General features: G+C 39.1%; 1 protein-coding gene across 1 annotated transcript in view; it reads right to left on the reverse strand.

Moving 5' to 3' along the window:
- Positions 1–20,944, reverse strand: part of ANKFN1 (ankyrin repeat and fibronectin type III domain containing 1) — a 196,436-nt gene extending 175,492 nt beyond the window's left edge. The window contains exons 1-2 of the mRNA XM_017950614.3: positions 13,356–20,944; positions 10,543–10,677 (exon numbers count right to left, since the gene is read on the reverse strand). The gene's annotated coding sequence lies outside the window, so the exon portion shown is untranslated. The remainder of the gene's footprint in view (positions 1–10,542; positions 10,678–13,355) is intronic.
- Positions 20,945–21,400: the final 456 nt, after the last annotated feature.

A 21,400-nucleotide genomic window follows, 5' to 3' on the forward strand; every position in this document is an offset into this window, starting at 1 on the left:
AACAGAAATCACAACAAACTGTCTCTCAGAGCACAGTGCAATCAAATTAGAACTCAGGATTAAGAAACTCACTCAAAACCGCACAACTCTATGGAAACTAAACAACGTGCTCCTGAATGACTACTGGGTAAATAACAAAAGGAAGGCAGAAATAAAGATGTTCTTTGAAACCAATGAGAACAAAGACACAATGTACCAGAATCTCTGGAACACATTTAAACCGGTGTGTAGAGGGAAATTTATAGCACTAAATGCCCACAAGAGAATGCAGGAAAGATCTAAAATTGACACCCTAACATCACAATTAAAAGAACTAGAGAAGCAAGAGCAAACACATTGAAAAGCTAACAGAAGGCAAGAAATAAGTAAGATCAGAGCAGAATTGAAGGAGATAGAGACACAAAAAACCCTTCAAAAAAAAAAAAATCAATGAATCCACAAGCTGGTTTTTTGAAAAGATCAACAAAATTGATAGATCGCTAGCAAGACTAATAAAGAAGAAAAGAGAGAAGAATCAAATAGACGCAATAAAAAATGATAAAGGAGATATCACCACTGATCCCACAGAAATACAAACTACCATCAGAGAATACTATCAACACCTCTATGCAAATAAACTAGAAAATCTAGAAGAAATGGATAAATTCCTGGACACATACACCCTCCCAAGACTAAACCAGGAAGAAGTTGAGTCTCTGACTAGACCAATAACAGGCTCTGAAATTGAGGCAATAATCAATAGCCTACCAATAAAAAAAAAATTCCAGGACCAGATGGATTCACAGCCGAATTCTACCAGAGGTACAAAGAGGAGCTGGTACCATTCCTTCTGAAACAATTCCAATCAATAGAAAAAGAAGGAATCCTCCCTAACTGATTTTATGATGAAGCCAGCATCATCCTGATACCAACACCTGGCAGAGACACAACAAAAAAAGAGAATTTTAGACCAATATACCTGATGAACATCGATGCAAAAATCCTCAATATAATACTGGCAAACCGAATCCAGCAGCACATCAAAAAGCTTACCCACCGTGATCAAGCTGGCTTCATCCCTGGGATGCAAGCCTGGTTCAACATACACAAATCAATAAACGTAATCCATCACATAAACAAAACCAATGACAAAAACCACATGCTTATAGCAATAGATGCAGAAAAGGCCTTTGACAAAATTCAACAGCTCTTCATGCTAAAAACTCTCAATAAACTAGGTATTGATGGAACATATCTCAAAATAATAAGAGCTATTTATGACAAACCCACAGTCAATATCATACTGAATAGGCAAAAACTGGAAGCATTCACTTTGAAAACTGGCACAAGACAGGGATGCCCTCTCTTACCACTCCTACTCAACATAGTGTTGGAAGTTCTGGCCAGGGAAATCTGGCACGAGAAAGAAATAAAGCGTATTCAATTAGGAAAAGAGAAAGTTAAATTGTCCGTTTGCAGATGACATGATTGTATATTTAGAAAACCCCATCATCTCAGCCCAAAATCTCCTTAAGTTGATAAGAAACTTCAGCAAAGTCTCCGGATACAAAATTGATGTGCAAAAATCACAAGCATTCCTATACACAAATAATGGACAAACAGAGAGCCAAATCATGAGTGAACTCCTATTCTCAATTGCTACAAAGAGAATCAAATACCTAGGAATCCAACTTACAAGGGAAGTGAAGGACCTCTTCAAGGAGAACTACAAATCTCTGCTCAATGAAATAAAGGAGGACACAAACAAATGGAAGAACATTTCATGCTCATGGTTAGGAAGAATCAATATCGTGAAAATGGCCATACTGTCCAAGGTAATTTATAGATTCAATGCCATCCCCATCAAGCTACCAATAACTTTCTTCCCAGAATTGGAAAAAACTGCTTTAAAGTTCATATGGAACCAAAAAAGAGCCTGCCTTACCAAGACAATTCTAAGCAGAAAGAACAAAGCTGCAGGCATCATGCTACCTGACTTCAAACTATACTACAAGGCTACAGTGACCAAAACAGCATGGTACTGGTATCAAAACAGAGATACAGACCAATGGAACAGAACAGAAGCCTCAGAAATAACACCACACATCTACAACCATCTGATCTTTGACAAACCTGACAAAAACAAGCAATGTGGAAAGAATTCCCTACGTAATAAATGGTGTTGTAAAAGCTGGCTAGCCATATGTAGAAAGCTGAAACTGGATCCATTCCTTACACCGTACACAAACATTAATTCAAGATGGATTAAAGACTTAAATGTTAGACCTAAAACCATAAAAATCCTAGAAGAAAACCTAGGCAATCCCATTAAGGACATTTTATTCTATTCTTTATGGTGGTCTTAAGCACAGTATTAAAAGTATGACTCTGATATGAGGTTGATTGAACTTTATGTTTCAGCTTTTTAAATTATTAACTATATGACCTTGAGCAACTTACTTAGCTTTCCTGAACCTCAATTTCCTCATAATTAATATTATTCCTCACGTTAATAGTAATAGTCATGTATTGTCCAAAAAGGGATATCAGAATTTTAAATGAGCAAATACATATACATTGTTTAGTAGCGTGCTGGAAAAAATAGGTGTTCAATAAATATTAGTTATTATCTTTTAACAGGTCTTTTGAGGTATAATTAACATAAAATAAACTGCATGTTTTAAAAAGTACAATTCGATTAGCTTTGATATAAGTGTTCACTCATGAAACCATTGTCACAATCAAGATAAAGAACATATACATTATTCTCAAAAGTTTCTTTGTGTCTTTTTGTAATCTTTTCCCCACTCTCCTGATTGGTCAAAGGTAGGCTGTTCTCTACAACTTGGCTATAGGACAAGGCTTTAGGAGATATTAGCTAGGAGACTACCTTTTATGGGAACGTTAATTTCTAGTTTTACATTTTCTTTTTCTGCATGCTAATAATGTATCCTAAAATCTTTAATAAATGCCATGTTAAATGTTACAGCCTACCAAACTTTTAAGGAATGATACCAATTCGACACACAACTCTTCCAAAAATTGGCTTCATTTTCAAGGCTAGTTCCACCCTGATACTAAAACCAGGAAAAAGGCAAGACATGAAAACAAAGGTATGGACCAATGTCTGTCATGAACATGGAGGCAAAAAATTTCAACAAAATGTTAGCAAATTAAATCCAGCAATGTATATTATAAAAAGGATAATGCATCATGACTAGCCAGGGTTCATTCCAAGAAGGCAAGGTTAGTATAACATTTATCTACCCATTAATGTCAACGTAATTTAATACATTAAAAGAGAGGATAAGGAGGAAAAATCATATGATCATCTCTATGGATTCATAAAAAGCATTTGGGTTTAATGATCTACATTTATTCATGGTAAAAAAATTTTACAGGAATGTAAGGGGACTTCTTCAACCTGAGTAAGATAATCTTTTAAAACCTATAGCCAATATCATACTTATTGAGTAAACATTAAGCTCTTCTATCTAAGATCAGAAACAAGGCAAAAATGTCCACTCCTACTTTTTCTACTGTATTGGGCATCCTAGCCAGTGAAGTAGGGCAAGAAAAATAAGTCAAAGACCTATATATTGGAAAGAAAGAAGTGAGATAGTCTTCATTTGCAGATGACATGAAAGTTTACATAGAATAATCTACTAAATCTATAAAAATCTACTCATGAAAAGCCTGGATGCTGAACATGACATGATATTAAATAATTAAATTAAAGAAGAGCTATATATGTATATACACAATGTGTATGTGTGCATACACACACACACACACACACACACACACACACACCCCTTGTTCATGGATTGGAAGAATGGGTATTGTTAAAGTGTCAGTTCTTCCAAACTGACCTATACATTCCATGCAATCTCAATCAAAATCCTAGCAGGCTTTTTATTTTAGTAGAAATTGACAAGCAGATTCTAAAATTTTTATAGAAATGGAAAGGATCTAAAATAGCCAAAATGATTTTGAAAAAGAAGAACAAAGTTGGAAGTTGTGATTTCAAAACTTCCTATGAAGCTACAGTAATTAAGACATATAGGATTGGATTAAGGATAGCCATATAGATAAAGATAATATCATAAAGATAGAAATATACATAAATGAAACAGAATAGAGAGCCTGGAAACAACCTGTACATATATGATCAATTCATTTCTGAAAAAGGTATCAAGGTAATTCAATAGGAAAAATGATAATCTTTTCAACAAATTGTACTGAAACAATGATATATCCATACAGAACAATTTAAAAACCCTCAATCCCTATTTCACATCATATACAAAAATCAACCTAAAATAGATGATCCTAGACCTAAATGTAAAAGCTAAAACTATAAAATGTTTAGAAGAAAACATAGGAAAAAAATCATACAGTAGCCTGGAGAATGCAGATCCAAAATGAGGAGTAGCCTGTGCAGAGTGGAGCCTCCTCACATTGGCTTCATAACCACCTGTTCCCTGGGCTTTGCTGCTTACATAAACAGAGAGCCTCGATTGCCACCATCATCCTGTCTCCTAACACTACCAGCTGTCTCAGGTAGGGGGCGTGTTTTGACATGACCCCCATCATGCTGGTTGTGACAGTAGCTGCAGCAGCCCTGACCCATCAAGACCCACAGAGGCCTTAGCTTTGCTTGTGGCTACCCTAAGAGACTGAGTAACACCACTAAAATGGAGAAAATTGGACCGGTGAGACACAGGAGACTTTCAGTAGCCAGTAGATAATTTCCTCTCTATTCCTTGTTGTAGACTGTTCTGAGGGCTACCTGGAAGCCAATACATACAAAAGAACAACAAGATGTGTCTTCTTGTGAAGCAATTGCTATTTCAGTTACAGCCACCTTTGTTTTCCTTTCTTCCTTGACTCACTTCCCTTTTTTCTTCACTCTTGATGCCCTGAGGTTGTATCTCAATATCCAATGTATCATTTGCAATTGGCTTTACCTTAAGTTTTGTTTGTACATGCTAAAACAAGATATAACAATAACTCTCTGAGGAAATAGCTACTTTTAACTATATTCTCATTTTACTGAGGCCCAGAGAGGTTAGCTAACCTGTCCAAGATGTTACAGCCAGTAAATGGAGCAGCAGGATTTGAACTCTGGCTCCAAAGTCCACACTTATAACAACTCTGCTATTATTATTTCTAAGGGACCTTGATCTGGCTGCCTGTCAGCTTCATCTTCCTAGATCTTGATTCTGAAGTCAAGACTTCTTGCCATGTTGTGCGTCCTGACACCTCCAGAGTTCATGTTTCACTGGAGCTTGGTTGTGGGACTTTCTTAGCATATTTGTACTGTGACAAAAGATCTGAGCCAGTCTGGATGAGAAGCAGTCGTAAGACACAGCATATTCAAATAGGAGTTCTAACCATGTTTGACAGCTGAGTAGACAGATATAGTCAGTGAGAGGGACATTTCTGACTGGGAAAAGATTGCTCTTCTAGCTGTGATGTGAACTAGGGGACCTTAAGGCTTCAACCTGCCTGTCACTAGGCAGAAAAGGAAGTTAAACTCTTTCCATTCCCCACCTGCTGTTAACATAACAGGTATGTCTTTTAGTGTGAAAGGGCGGCCAATTCTATTACAATGATGACACAGAATGGAAGCCACCTTTCTAGTTCCTGTGCCCTTTAATGTATATATATTAAGTGACAAGTTTTGAAGAGTCAGCTGTCACTCCATGGCAAGAGGAACACTATTTTTGATGTACGGAAGCATTTGTTTATGAAGAAGAGGATAGAAAGATGATTAGTATTGATTCTATAGTTCATCAAGTACTTATGGATGATCTACTTTGTAACCTGTATCCTGTGATAGATCCAAGGGATTGAAAGTAAGTAAGACAGTATCCCACATAGGGTAACCAACTGTTTTAGTTTGTTCAGGACTGAGAGAGGGTTTCCAGGATGCAGTACTTTCAGAGCTAAAACTGGGACAGTCCTAGGGAAATTGAAATGAGCTGGTTACCCTACCTGTTCCCAAGGAGCTCATAGGCTAGAAAGGTAGTCAGTTATGCAAATGCATAGCTATGAAATAGTGTGGTATGTAAATAATACTAGCTTATATTTCTTGATATGGCTTGACTGTGTCTCCAGCCAAATTTCACCCTGAATTGTAATAATCCCCACATGTCAAGGGCAGGACTAGGTGGAGATAATTGAATCATGGGGGCGGTTTCCCCCATGCCGTTCTCATGGTAGTGAATAAATCTCATGAGATTTGATGGTTTTTTAAATGGTAGTTCCCCTGCACAAGTGCTCTTGCCTGTCGCCATGTAAGATGTGTCTTTGCTTCTCCTTTGCCTTCTGCTATGATTGTGAGCCCTCCACAGCCATGTGGAACTGTAATTCCACTAAACCTCTTTACTTCATATATTACCCAATCTTACCTTTATAAATTTCCTTAATAGCAATGTGAAAACAGACTAATACACTTCTCTAACACTTTCTATGAGCCAAGTGCTATTTAGAATAATGTATGTCTTAGTCCCTTCAGGCTGCTATAACCAAATACCACAAACTGTGTGGCTTATAAACAATATACATTTATTTCTCACAGTTCTGGAGACTGGAAAGTCCAAGACCAAGGCATCCAGAAGATTTGGTGTCTGGTGAGGGCTGACTTTCTGGTTCAAAAGACAGAACTCTCTTGCTGTATCTTCACATGGTGGAAGGAACTAGTTAGCTCTCTGGGGATGCGCACTAACTTCAATGATGAGGGGTATGACCTAATACCTTCCTGAAGGCCTCAGTTCCTAATACCACCACCTTGGGGGTTAAGATTTCAACATTTGCCTTTGGGAGAAACATAAGCATTCAGTGTGTTGCAGTGTTTTTACATGTATTAACTTATTGAATCCCATCACAGCCATATGAAGGAAGGACTATTAGTATCTCCATTTTACACAGCTAGAAATTGAGGCACTACTAAAGGGTAGTAAATCTGGGATTCAAATCTAGGCAGTATGAGTCTAGATTTGAGATCTTAACCTCTAAACACTTCTCTCAAAAAACCTAAGACATAGAAGTAGCACAGAGGGGTGAGTGATGAACTTTCTGGGTGACAGGATGTGGTCATTGGATGAGAGGTGGTGAGAAAATGCGTTAGAGAAGGAGATGCCTGAGAAGGATTTTGAATGATGAATGAGGAATTAACTAGCAGGAAGGGCAAAAGGGGCATTCTAGGAATAATAGTTCAGGTTAGGATATAGAGATGGGAAACATCATGGTGACATTGGTAAGTCAGTGCCAGTGAGGGTCCCCATGAAATTTTTCTGGGCTCTGACACTTACGGTGGTACATTTCATCAACCATGCCAGGACATTTGGAAAGAAGCCCAAAGAGGTAGCAGGGCCAGACCACCAAAGGACTCTTATGCCACGATAAGAATCATAGACTTTAACCTGTACCCAACAGGGCAGCACTGGAGACTTTGAAGTAAAAATTGAGATGTGCTTTTTTAGAGAATTGCTGTGGTAGCAACTAGAGGATTGCTGGAAAGGGGAGAGATGTAGGAACAGTGGCAGGGGACAACCAAGTATGAAGCTCTTAAAAAATTACCCCATGAGAGCTGGCAACTTCAACTAAAGCTTGTGGCAGTGGGGATGGAGTGGGCTGGACGGATTCAAAAGACAAAGGAAATAAAATGGACTAAATTTTGTTAGTGATCAGATGAAGGGGCTAGAGAGATCAGGAAACCCAGTGATAAATTCTGTGAGCCTTATTAGCTGACTGGGTGAATGATAGGTCACCCCCCTCACACACACACACCTTTTTTTTTTTTTTTTTTTTAAAGGAACATAGACAGAGAAGTGAGTTTAGAAAGGGAAAAGATAGTGAGTTTGGTTTTCCACAGTGTGACTCTCAAAAGCCTATAGGAAATCTAGATGGTATTGTCTAATCCAGATATTCCATAAAAGAAGGAAATAACTTGCCCAAAGGGTACTTATTTTTCTGATGAAGAGTGAAATAATAATTATAACTGAAGTTCTTAGAGACAGGTATGAAGCAAATACAAAGCAGAATAATTAATAGAATACTAATTCCACATCCTTTGGGTTACCTTTGAAGTAGAAAAAATTTAATACACTCATTTATCATAAAGTATCAGTGGCTTCCTTTACTATTTCCTCTAGAAATGTTTGAATTTTATAAAAAAGACATCAATACTTAACTGAATCTCTGATGAAAGAATTTCAGGTACCCTAATACAAAGAGATGGGACAAATTTTGGGGGGTGGAAATCAGCCTTCTAGAGCTTCTCAAATCATAGTACATTTGCAGCTGCTAATTCCATACGCATGGGTACAGGAGCAATTTGAGCAGCTGAAAGTTGCCTGCCATAGTTCTATACATGGATTATACCCATACCTGAACTACCCTCTGAAAAAAAATACTTCCATGTTTGTTTCAAAACGTTGATGATCTTTAGGATCTTGGGGTCATAAGTACAGCAAGTCAGTTATCACTAATCAATATTTTAAAAAATCCTATTTATTTACATGACCTATTTATTTGAACTTGAATTTTTTTAACATCACTTCTCAGCTCCTTTCTCCTCTTCTAATTCCCTAAGTGTGATCATGCTTCCTTCAGAGTGTTCTGGATCTCTTAGATGAGGGAAGGGACATGGATTCCCCTCATCCTCACATAAACTCTCATCTGTGTATTTCTGATGAATGACCCCTGGATTAAAGTACATGAACAATGATCTTGAATACCTAATGCATCATTTAACAAAAGAATCTAAAGTAGTATCTCATGAATACATTAATTGAGCTTAGCATGTCTTCTTTGAAACAATTAAGAATAGAAGGAATGGCAGAACAGAGATCCACAGAGGCTAAGGAAATTTCCAAAAGACACATCTTTAATCTGGGAACCAGCACAAATACGCGACTATCCTGACATCTCACCAGTCCTATAACCAGTAGGCAATTCGGTCTCCTTGCTATTAGAATGCCATCATTTATGAAATGGCCAAATCACCTGGGAGAATGACCTTGGCTCTTGTGATTGAGTGGCTTGGAGATCCTTTCCACCAGGCAAAACTTCACCCATCTCTCCAGTTTCCTAACTTTGGTTTTTATTTAGAGAAACATGCTGCTCACTGTTCTAACATCATTCATCTTTGTCAGCATCCAAGGCCACAACTTTGTCTGAACAGCCAGTGATATACTGCAGATAGAGTACACCAAAGACATTAAACTCTATATGACACTTATATGGACTCTGAGTTCACCAGAGATGGATTGATGCTGCCATAAAGCCTTGGGGTAGCCAGACAAACAAAAGACTAAGGAGACTGGTGGGGGCGGGGACGGTGGTAAGGAAAGCAATATCTTTCTACAGTCACTTTCTCTCTCTGCTGAGGTTGGCCTATATCTTATTTAGAAAATGAAGAAACCAAGTGAGTATGGGGATTTTTGGAGCCCAGTACAGAAGCAAACTCAGCCTTGATTATCAGTGGAGTTCCTGATGACTCTGACCAGGCCAATGATCAGCACGGGTAACTGGATACTTAGAACATCCCACTTTGAACCCAGTGTACCTCATCAACCATATATCTTTTATGAAGTAAAGAAAAGACTTAAATAACATAGATGCAAAAGTAGTGGTGGATCAAGCAAGGGTTTATTTATTTATTTATTTTTAAAATTTATTTATTATTATTATACTGTAAGTTGTAGGGTACATGTGCATAACGTGCAGGTTTGTTACATATGTATACTTGTGCCTTGTTGGTGTGCTGCACCCATCAACTCGTCATTTACATCAGGTATAACTCCCAATGCAATCCCTCCCCCCTCCCCCCTCCCCATGATAGGCCCCGGTGTGTGATGTTCCCCTTCCTGAGTCCAAGTGATCTCATTGTTCAGTTCCCACCTATGAGTGAGAACATGCGGTGTTTGGTTTTCTGTTCTTGTGATAGTTTCAAGCAAGGGTTTAAACACACGTCCATTGATTCCCTTGACAAATATCCTCAGTATCACAGTCATAATGTTATTTATGGGCATGCTCACCCAGGATGAACAGAGTGCCAGCATTCCACTCTGCTTGCCCAGTCTGCAAACTGGATTAAAGACAGTAATATATCTGGGTTTGCATTCAGGATTATCAGCACGATGGAACTCATCTTTACCTGACCCAACAGGTGTTTTGTTAGGGACTCAGGAACCTGACTGGAAAATGATTTTACACAACAAAACAGCAATGTATTTTTCACAGCTAATGCTAATCAGTTATGCAAGCACTTAATGTGATTAAGCTTACTGCAAACAAAATGCCCAATTATCAGAAATGGGGCTTCCCTACCCCCGTCCTGTCTCTCCACAGGGACGTGTATGTACAATTGCAGACCACTGTGTGTGTGTGTGCTTGTGTGTATTCTTCATGGACCACCTGCAGCTAATTTTGGAAGATACAGATTTTTAAGTGTTATTTAAGCCACAACAACATACACACACAATAAAAACAATCAGTGACTAAGAAAGCTCCATATTCGCATGAAGAAAAACAACAATAAATTTGACTTACCAGTGTATGCTGTTCGAGGCAGCAGAGGAACAAGTTGTTGGTAATTGTCCAGTGCTTTCATTCAATAAATCACATTGGCTTTGCTTTCTCCTGTGGCTCAGCCTCTGTGCAAAGCAAGCGAACTTCCTTCCTATTCTGCGTAAAGAATGAAATGCGAACAGGATCACTACAGGCGAGAGCCGAAGTCCATGATCACCAAGCTACTCTTAATGCAAAATAAAAGAGCAAATGATGCATAGGGAGAGAAAGGGAGACGTAAATAGCTTGGCTCAGAGGCTAGGTGTATTCTGTAGACTGCAGCCTGGGGAAGGCTTGATTCTTGTAGCTTGTGTGCATGTAGTAAAAGGATACCATGACTTCAGTGTGTGTTTAGCCTATCGTATCTGTGAGGACCATTTGAAATGGGTTACAGAGACATCTAGCTTCATGGCAAACAAGACTGAATCCGAACTGACTGTCGCTCAGGGGTGAGCAGAGGGGCAGTCGGTCACTACATCAACGGCAGGGAAAGAAATATTGTCTGGCATCCAAGAGCTCATCCAGCAATCTGTGAGTGCAAATGATCTACAGCCCTTCTGGGGCCAGACACCCCCTTGTTTCCACAGCCGTCTGGGACCAGAAGCACATAGGTGGCCGTCACATCCCTTTACTACAGGGCACCTGCGCAATTCCTTACAAGCCCCTAGCAGGAGCTAGGGGGCATCTTAAGAAAGCTCTAAATCCAGTCAGGGCTGCTGAAGCTGTGCTTGGGTTTTTGTCTGAGCAGGTTCAGAGAAAGTAGTCAGCAGACATGGGACTTAGGGCAGCAAGAGGCTCAGTCTCAGGAAGACGATTCCAGTGCTGCTTCTATGCCAGCCACATATGGGTATACCCGGCTCCTTTCACAGCATTGTGCTTTACATGACTAAGGAAAGACACAAATAGATTTCCTAGAAAGCTGCATATGTAGGCATTTTTAATGGTTCTCACTGAAATAAAATGGCAAATGACCTTCACAGGCTGCTTGTTATGTTGGGGGGTGGGACTTGCCGATTGATGGCACATATGAATACTGCACACGTGCGCGCGCGCGCACACACACACACACACACACAGCAACACATGGCCCTAGCAATAGCATTAAGAATCTTTCTAAAGCTCTGTTCTGATTCTTTCTCTACCAAATGAATGTTTAGCTGCTGTGATGACTTCAGGAGTAATTTTGGACTCTTCTGCTAGGCACTGACTAGTCTGTTATCTATACCTGGAGCCAAATAAACTCTCAAATTTTGAATGAGACTGTAGCAAATCAGGAGAAAGTCTCTTGATCATAAACAAGAGGGTGGAGAGTTAATCTTTGGCCTGGTAGTTGCTTAGAATCCTGGAAATGACATCTTGTATTCCCCAAACTCTCCCCCTTTCTAAAGACATTATCTCCCCCCATAGCTCGCTCGCCCCCAACAGGTGGCTGTTCTGCAGCTCCGATCTGAGGTAGGGCTCAGTGACTCATAAAACCTGGGTGGCCAAAGGAAGAGCTTGGTTTGGCTTTTAACAATTGTCTTTTTCTTTTCTTATTAAAAAGGCAAAATATCTTTTTTGAACATTTACTATCACTTTCTATCCTTGGATTTATTTGTCCATGGAAGCATTGCTATGAATAATCTAATTTAGTAATATTCATGCCCTTGAGGCTTAGAGGGCTATGTTTTTCATCAAGGATTAAGAAAGAGTCTGGCTTCTCTTGCACAGCCTAGGCCAAAATGATTGCCAGGTAAAACTCTACCCTTTCATCGAGAAACATTTTGGCTTTAACGCAGATTTACTTGAATTACATCTGCTGTGGTAAGCTAGGTGACTGAGTAACTCTACTAAGGTTAGGGGGTTGCCTCACAGGGGTCATGAGTTACACGTGCCATACTGACCTAAGAGGACAGTGCCTCTGATAATAGTAGCAACACTTTCTAGAGCAAATACTCAAGTTGAGTCAAAAAGCTCATGTTTATTGCAAAGGAAATTCATTAATTCATCCATGTATTCATTAATCTACTCTTCAGTAGACACTTAATAAGTATTTAGTAGGTTAGATTCATTGTGCTACATACTTTAACGTTACTTAGAGCCTATTGACGAAGTATAAACTCCTCGACATACCCTAGAAAAATTTCCCATATTCTAGCTCTTCTTGTCTCTCTATTCTAATTTCTTACCACCTTTCTATTTGCATTCCATGCTGTAGCTTTTTTGAATATCTCTTAGTTCCTTGGACATGCTATATTCTTTCTGAATACCAGATTATCAAATATGATGGGTGTTCTTCTGCCTGGATGCTCAGTTCCTTATGTCTGGCTAACTCCTGTACAGCCTTGGAATCTTGGCTTACACATCAACTCTCAGAGATATTTTTCTAGCCCCTAGGCTGTTAGGATCCCTGTTCTGTGGTCTGAAAACATGACACCTTATACTCTGCCATCATTATATCCATTATATTTTATTGCATTCATTGTTTAGCATCAGTCATCCCCATTATATTGTCAGAGTTTAAGTGCAAAGTCTCTTATTCTCTGCTGTATGTCCAGGGTTTAGCAGAGTTCGTGGCACATAGAAGGCATTCAATAAATATTTGATGTTTTGTTGAAGTGCTTAGCATGTATTTATTGAATGAATACATAAATCACCTCGAGGAATAATGGGAAATGGGGTCTCAGAATTGAAAGGAATCTTAAAGTTCCCTTGGTATGTCTAATCTTTCTTGCCAAGTGACCATCCACAGAAGGCTTGCCTCCTCCAATTAATCCTTCTGGATTAATCTCAGCCCACATTGATCACACTCTTACTTTGTCTCCCACTTCCTAGCACTTTTACAGGATGTTCTTCCTTTTTGTTCTCTGGCTGTTTCCTGGACTTCGTCTCATCTCTGCAAACTGGTACTCTGTAACTCTTAACATAAGCCTGCAATTATCTGATGCTTGATTCATTGAACATCAAACACTTGAACAGGGAGTTAAATGATCAGAGTCTTGTTTTAGGAAGATTTCTCTGGTTCTGAGGGAAGTATAAGTGAGATTAGCCAGACCTAGAGAAGACTCTAATAATGACTACAGCAAGAGATGGGATCTAAAGGCAGCTTTGCCCTTTCTTTCCTTCTACTCCTCCCCCATGACTCCACCCTCCATGTCATAATACCAATGTTCTCATTTGGAACACTGAGAATGTTTGTTCCACACTCAGAACTTCCCCTCCACCCAATTCCACCCCCACAGTTATTTAACTTGCTTAGGGTATTTGCGAATGTGTCTCACTGATTCAATTAAAGGCTCCTTTAAAGGCAGGGATTGTGTTTTATTTTGCATCTTTCTCCTTCAGCCACTACACCTCCTGCCCTAGTAAGTGCTCAGTAAAAGTTAAGAAAGAAGATCATGTATTATATGCAGTGTATTAAATGAAGCAATGTGGTTGGGAGGGCGCATTGCTCCCATTCAAAGATGAACAGGGCATCTTTTCAAAGATAAAAGAGATATATTTAGCAAGAGATATGCAACCGATTACAATACAAGGCAGAATTAAGTAAGTGCCATAAAAAAGTATGAGCAATGTGTTAAGGGAACATAGAATTATTACTTCTTTCTGTAATGCATAGAAAAGATTTACCGAGAAGGTGGCATTTGAACTGGAACTAGAGGAATGAAGATCTCTCTACAGGTTGAAAAGAAGAAACAGGTTTGGAGTCAAGGCATAGTGTCAAGGCATAGAGTTCCAGGGCTCTTAGGGAATGACAAGTAGTCCAGTGGACTGGAGTGAATAATGTAGGGAAGAGCTGATAGAATTTGTCTCAAAAAGTAAGCAGGAGCTAAACTGGGGAGAGCTTGAATGCCATGTTAAAGAGTGTGGACGTTATGCCATAGGTGACAGTGATCTGAGCAGGAGAATGCCAGAACAGTTGATTAGGATCCACCTGGCCTGGCCATCGTTGATAGCGGTGAGAACCCAGAAGCAGGAAGACACTAATGATATGAAGATCCGTGAAGATGTAAATTAGGAGATGAAAGTCCTATCTTTGGAGATAGAACTTACAGGATTGTCAATAGATTAGGTGGAGGACGGGGAGGATGAGAGAGAGAGACAAGTTGAAGGTGACTTAAAGTTTTAGCCTACATGATGGCGGATGATGATGACATTAATTTATTCTAGTATATATACCTGGAGATGATTATGGCATGCAGGTTATGGTCTGTGCTCTTTTTTACTAAGACAGAGAAAAGAACAGAAGCTGAGTCCTTGGAGTCATGTCAATGTGCCTAGACATTCATAGAATGCTTTGAAGAACCCATTTAGTACCGGGTAAAGACTTCAGTCCAGGCTGTGACAGATGAGCTGCCTCTAGCAACATTCAGGGCCATTTGCAGGGGGCATGGGTACGGGGTTTCCATTAAATGTGAGTTTGCGGTTTCACTGCAGTTGTTTAGCTCATTGGAAAGAAACTGGGTCTGGGAATGGGGAGTTTGAACTTGAGTCCTTGAGCTGCCCCTCACCAGCTGTGTGATCTTGGGCAACTTACTTTTTACCATTAGGCTTCATTATTCCCACTTGTGAAATGAGAGAGTTGGACCAGTTAAATTCAAAGGTTTCTTTTAGTATACTCTCCTCTGATTTGTGACATATGATGTTTAGAATTTCAGAATACTTACAAAATTAGGCCAACGCCCACCAATATCAGAAGCCAGTAATGTCCACTTTCCCCTGCAAAATCCTGACCATATTTTGAGAATGTCCATATATCGCTGCAAATGCGTGTCTGCCCTGTGGTTAGTTCCATGTGGTTTGTTTGTTAGACATAAATTTAAATTGATCACTTTTTGATGGCTATTTTCTAACAATTTTTCACTTTTTTTTCAGTGAAGATTTTTTTTTTTTTCTTAGGGAGTGCCTTTTCATCAGTATCTCAAAATTAAATTATAAGAAGTGGCATTCCCTTACTGTGGTCAGCAAAGAGCCTGGCCAGCCTTCTTCCGTTCCCTAATCTCTTGACCTTCCTTAGGGCGCGGCTACTCAATAACGGCTCCAATTCTTTTTTAAAAAATAAAATGTGCTACTTACCGAAAGCTGCTAAAAAGGAGACAAAAAAATAGGAAAAGAAAACTAACACCCCAGGGTGTATCTGAATATGCTTATTATGTGCGAAGTTGTTAGTAATGAATGTGAAACTCTTCCTCCTCCTCCCTCTCAATTTCTAATCCCCAAAGAAAAAAGAAAAGGGGTGGGGGAGTGCATTGGCTATTCAATCCAAAGCAGACTTTTTTTTTTCCTCTAAAGAAAAGATGCAGACTGCTCACGGGCATGCTAGTTCTTGATTATTTTGTTTTAAGTACCAATTGACCTTTCAGACTAAAAGTAACGGTCCCAAAATATCCTGAGAAAGCCTCTTTTGGAATTTTTCTCTAAGTCTTGGAGACGAGACACATTGCATTCAAAAAGACTCTTCAAAAAGAGATGGCCCCTATTCCTGGTAGTGCAATCCGATGACAGAGTGTTTATCTGAACTAATCATGTGGGATTTTCCAGTGCCACATTTATGAGAAACGGGATTCTCTTAAAGGAGGTTACAAACACTTCACTGAAAGCTTTCCAAGAACGGCTTCATCCATCCTCTCAGCAGCCTCTCACCGGGCTGTAGCACCGATGTGATAATCAGAGTCCATGCTTCTGAAAAGCCTTCTTGTCCTGGCTGCCACCCTCCTTTCAGTCATCATTAGAATTCTCAAGCTATGAATCCCCTATTGTCTGTATGAGCCCAGGATCCCCCACACCATGCCGAGGAAGGAATGTGAGCCTCCTGGGTCTGGCTCTAAGTCTCAACCTTATCCAGCAGGTCACAAAGCCCCATTTATATGTAGCTCCAACATTTTATCATAATTCTTTATCTGCTCGGCCCCATATATCCTCTAGGGCAGTCAGGAGACATTTGGTAATGAAGCCCATTTATCCTCATTTTCTCAATTGGCACACTTCAGGTTCTAATATTTATGTTCACACTGTCTTAATTTTGGATGTCAAAGATACTATACTAGACAAGTAGCATTGCCAAAGGATAATTGAACCATGTGGAAGAGTTCAGCGGAGTCTGATACATGATGTGGTTTGTCATATTACCAATCACTGCATCAAAATAGTTACTTTTAATAGCTCAGTGGAAAAATAATAATAAATGCTGCCATTTATTAAATACCTTCTATGTGCCATGCAAATGGTATCACTGAATTCTCACACCCTACAAAGTAGGATCATCCACTTTTTATCGATGAGGAAACTAAGGTTTAGAGAGATTAATCAGCTTGTTTATGCGCATTTAGGGACTGAGCTGAGACTCAAACCCAGGTCTCTGCAAAGTTTGTGGTATTTCCACCTCATTCTTTTGCCAAGAAATAAGAAATAATACATAATATGTATAATAATATAATAAGAAATATCATACATTTCATTAGTTGCTTTACATTAATGTAACATAATTATTTTTCACCAAAAACATGTCCATAATTATGAAATTCGGGCTGATAAAATGCTTTGGCCGAGAAATGAGATCTGCTCTGATAGGCATTAGCACATCAGGTCAGAGTAGGAATTTGTAGCATAAATTTCACCTATCAATAGGTGGCAGTATTCACCTAAATCTCTTTAAAAGGAGCCAGCACAGGTTGCTTCTTCTTATGACCAATCCCTAGGCCATCTGTATTCTTTGATGCACTAGATTTGGTCATAATGAATAACGTGTGTAATAGGTTGGTGGCTAATTGGACCTCAATCATGCCTTTGTATAGTGATATCTGGACTGTAGTGCAGCTGTGGTAGAGGACTATTATCCACGGCAGAGATGTTGGTTTCCCTCTCCATTTACAACACTCATTTTGGCCGTTCCTCTGGGGAAGTCTTTTATTGGTGCTTCAAAGCCGAAGATGATTTTTGTGTCTTGGATTACTTTAAGGATGTTATGCAGAATTCTCAAACAATTTGAAAATGAAATGGTTAATACTCTGGGATTTGATAATTCATAAACCAATGCTTGTCTAGATTAAAAAATAAAACATTTATCAGACTTCAGGGTTTCAGCTTTTTCAAAACCCTATGTATATGTACAGCTGCCCGTCAAATCATATGAATCTTCACCAGTAGGCACGGAAGCTGGAATCCATAAGGTGACTATTCAATAGACAAGTCAAAATGGTTGAGTTGATTAGTCAAAATACTGAAGGATAAACGACTACTCAATTTTAGGCAGACCCTTCCTCCTCCTCTTACTCCTTTGTCTATGTTTTTTCTTCCTCCTCTTTTTTTTGTAAAGAAAATCTTAATATTGAAATACCTATAGTTAAAAGTCACAGATTCAGTAGCTATTTTCTACTTGCCAATGGGAGTCCACTTAGAATTTAGCTTTATAAAGTCAAGAAAACAGGTAGATAAAAAGATAAAAGAATAAGCTGAAAGACTCTTTGACCTATCTTTATGCTATCTTCTCCATTTTCATTTGAGATACTTGGGAACAGATCATTATCAATGACGACCAGCAAGCATTTAGAAATTGGATAGACGAGTAGTCCTAACTCTCAGAACTAAGAAGTTGACTCCAATAAGATTCTCAGCAGACCAGATTTTCTTAAAAGAATACAGATTGGCTGGTGGAATAAGGAAGGTGGCCCTGAAGACAGCCTATTCACCTCTCTTTTATGTTCCCAGTGGAATGAATATCTTTCTCCTCCCTCCTTGTAGTATTTATAACAATGTTAACACTCTCAGCACAGCCTAACTTCATTAGAGTTACTCGGGGCTCTATGTAATTCCCTTACTGGATTGAAATCCCCATGAGGGCAGGACCTGGGCCTCACTGATTTTTGAATTTCCCTCTCAGCTCTTGGATTGGGGCCCTTTGCGTGGTAGATAATTTTCAATACATATAGGTTTAATTGAGCAGAATTAAAGATTACTCAGAGGAATGCATTTTATACTTTTGCCCAGTGTAAAGAAAAAGTGCGGCATCAGTGTTGGATGCTATGCATGCTCATATTTCTAATTTCTCATCTGCTTTTTCCATTTCAGAACAGTATTGGTGATGGTAGAAATATCATGCCAAAGGCCAGCACCCTCCCCCAGAATCATTGATTATCTATTTTTACATCCTTGGCAAGGCCATCTGATTTTGTAGAAAAATGCCCTGGTTATATGAAGGTTAAATGCAGAGGCAGGCCAAAAAATAAAAATAAAATTAAAAAAAGGCAGTTACAAGGGACATTAAGTGACCTACTGTGTCATTCCAATCACTAATATTTCCTGCCTTTGTGGTTTGGAGACTCAATCCACACTAAAGAGCTGAACAAGGCAACGCTATTTCCTGGTGGCGGTTATCATTGTTTCCCATATTAGGACAAAGCTAAGCACAAGGGGAGACAGTGTGTATCGTGTCTCACAAGGGAAGAGGAAGCATCTTCAAAAGCTTGCAAAATTACATTGAACCCATTTAGGCATATCAGGACATATTGCCAAGCTGGAGAAATGAATTACCCAGCTGAATATCACAGGCATAATGAAGTTGTCAACAGCAACAGTGCAGCTGTAGATTGTCTGATTATGTGTTGACTGTGCTGGCCATTCAGGGACACACCAGGAAGGAAATTGTTGTCATATTGTCCGCCACATTCCAAGCCCCATCCCAGCCATGGTGATAAACTTGATACCCTGGGGAGTACGTGGAAAATAAAAATAACAACAGCAAGCCAGAAAGAAAGAGCATCCTCTTCTGATGGTCTCTTATGTCTAGCATTGCTGGAGTCTCTCCCCTTCCGTGACTCCAATCTGTCATCTTCTTTTAAAAAACTGACCATGACAAGGAATGCAAGTTTAGATTCTGGCCCTCCAAACAAACATTTCACAATGGGCTTTTTAGCCCTTGTTCAATTCAGAATAAGCAGGAGTTCAGCAAGAAAGCTTTAACTACGTGGGTGGGATTTACACCTTTCCTATGAGTCAAAGATGAAGGCAAGGCTGGAGTTTTCCCTTTTGCTGCAGCATCTAAAAAGGTTGATTTGCAATGTTTCTGGACAGCAACTGGAATGTTCTTGAAGATTCTTCTGGCCTTTTTTTTTTTGTTTTAAACACCTTCAGTTTTCTCCTGTAAGTGAGGGGGTCATGCTAGATGACGTTGAAAATCATTTCTAGCTCTAACATGCTACGATATCAAGAAGCCATAAAGCACTTAACACATAGAACTTCTCTGCCACAAAGGAAAAAAAATGCTTTATTTCAAGCCAGCTAGTCTTGGTTTGTATTGGACATATAGTCTAATATTTCAGAGTCAATATATGTGATCTCTATTTCCAGAGAGTGCGCTGAAATCTGCTTTAAATGTTATTTATCAGGAATGTTTTCTTTTTTAAAAAGGAACTAATGTAGATTTGCCTCATTCATTAATAGAATTCTATTCTCTATTCAGGTTTTCTTCAGAGAAAGCCAACAAGATGTTTCTATTAGTGGGACTGGTGCTTTTTAAATGCTTACAATATAGCACAGGAGCATTTGATCCTTTAATTACCCTAGGTGGCCCCACTCAGTGGGTGGTGATTTGGGTGAGGAATCTGGATAGCTTTAATGATCAGTCAAGCCATAGAGAAAACTCTCCTCCTTCCACCCTCATTTATTGTTCTCTCCTGAGTGCCAATCAAAATGAGTTTTTTGTTTTTTGTCAATTCTTGTAGGAAAACTTCTGTTTGGCATTTGAGTCCAGGCTTAAGTTAAATTTTAGGCGCCCAAGACCAAATTCCCAGAAGGGTCCTCGCACTCTTGGTTAACTGCTAAATAAATAAATCTCTAAAGAAGCTTTCCATATTTTCCAGGTCCTTTTCTCCATTTATTTCACAGCCGAAGTGTTCCTTAGATGATACTCGTGTGGGTGGCTTGTGACTCAGTCTCCTGCCAAATTGCTCAGCTTTCTACCGCCATAAGAAATACCTCCTCCCTTTGACAAATGCAAAAGCCTCCTTGGTTTATCTCCACAACTTCATGGAATCAGATCCTTAGTATTAAAGAGAGAATTCTTTGTAATTAATCACAGTGAGAATTTGAAATACTAAGAGGAGCAAGGAAGTTAATTCTATTTGCACATTCAAACATAATAATAAAGACCTATAGCTGTGTAATAAGACCCAGCAATTATAAAGGCCATCTGCACTATCAGTTAAACATTGTTTGTAAATGCCACTTTACCCATTAAAATTACTTTCAGCTTAAAATAAAAACTTTGTCCCCTTTCTTCTAAAAACGTCAGATGAAGTTTGCTATACAAATGCCAGGAGCGTCTGACCTAAGGCATATAGCAGCAAAGAGGCATTTAATGAATTGGAGAAGAAAGAAGAACAGAGGAGGAAAAAAAAAAAAAAAAAAAAAAAAAAGAAAGTTGAAGAAGTTGTAGGAATACTTTTAAGAAGGCTTGACTGATTCATCTTGTTAAATTGTAGCCTCATCTCTATTATTCCCATCTCCTCTTCACAGACATTGGCGCGACCCTTTTATTTCTGGCCTAGTCCTTCTGTCTTCAGACTTCCGTCCAACTTCTCTTTCTTCATTTTGTCCCAGACTCTGAACTCCTATGAAATCAGATAGAGCAAGGTCTAAATGGGCTGCTGTGGCCACTTTCTAAGGAGTAGAGGAGCTTTCTAAGCTCAGAGGAGCTTTCTCAAGGACTGCATATGCCAAATAGTCAATGTCATTCTTCCGCATTGTGAAACCTACTGGATGCACCTTGCAGCACAGCAAATGCATTGAATGGAATTAAAAGGTCAATGGCTTATTCACTTCCTTCACCATTTTGGAGAAAAGTACAAGATTTTGCTCAGAGAGG

Source organism: Papio anubis, chromosome 17 (genome assembly GCF_008728515.1).
Source record: "Papio anubis isolate 15944 chromosome 17, Panubis1.0, whole genome shotgun sequence".
NCBI lineage: Eukaryota > Metazoa > Chordata > Mammalia > Primates > Cercopithecidae > Papio > Papio anubis.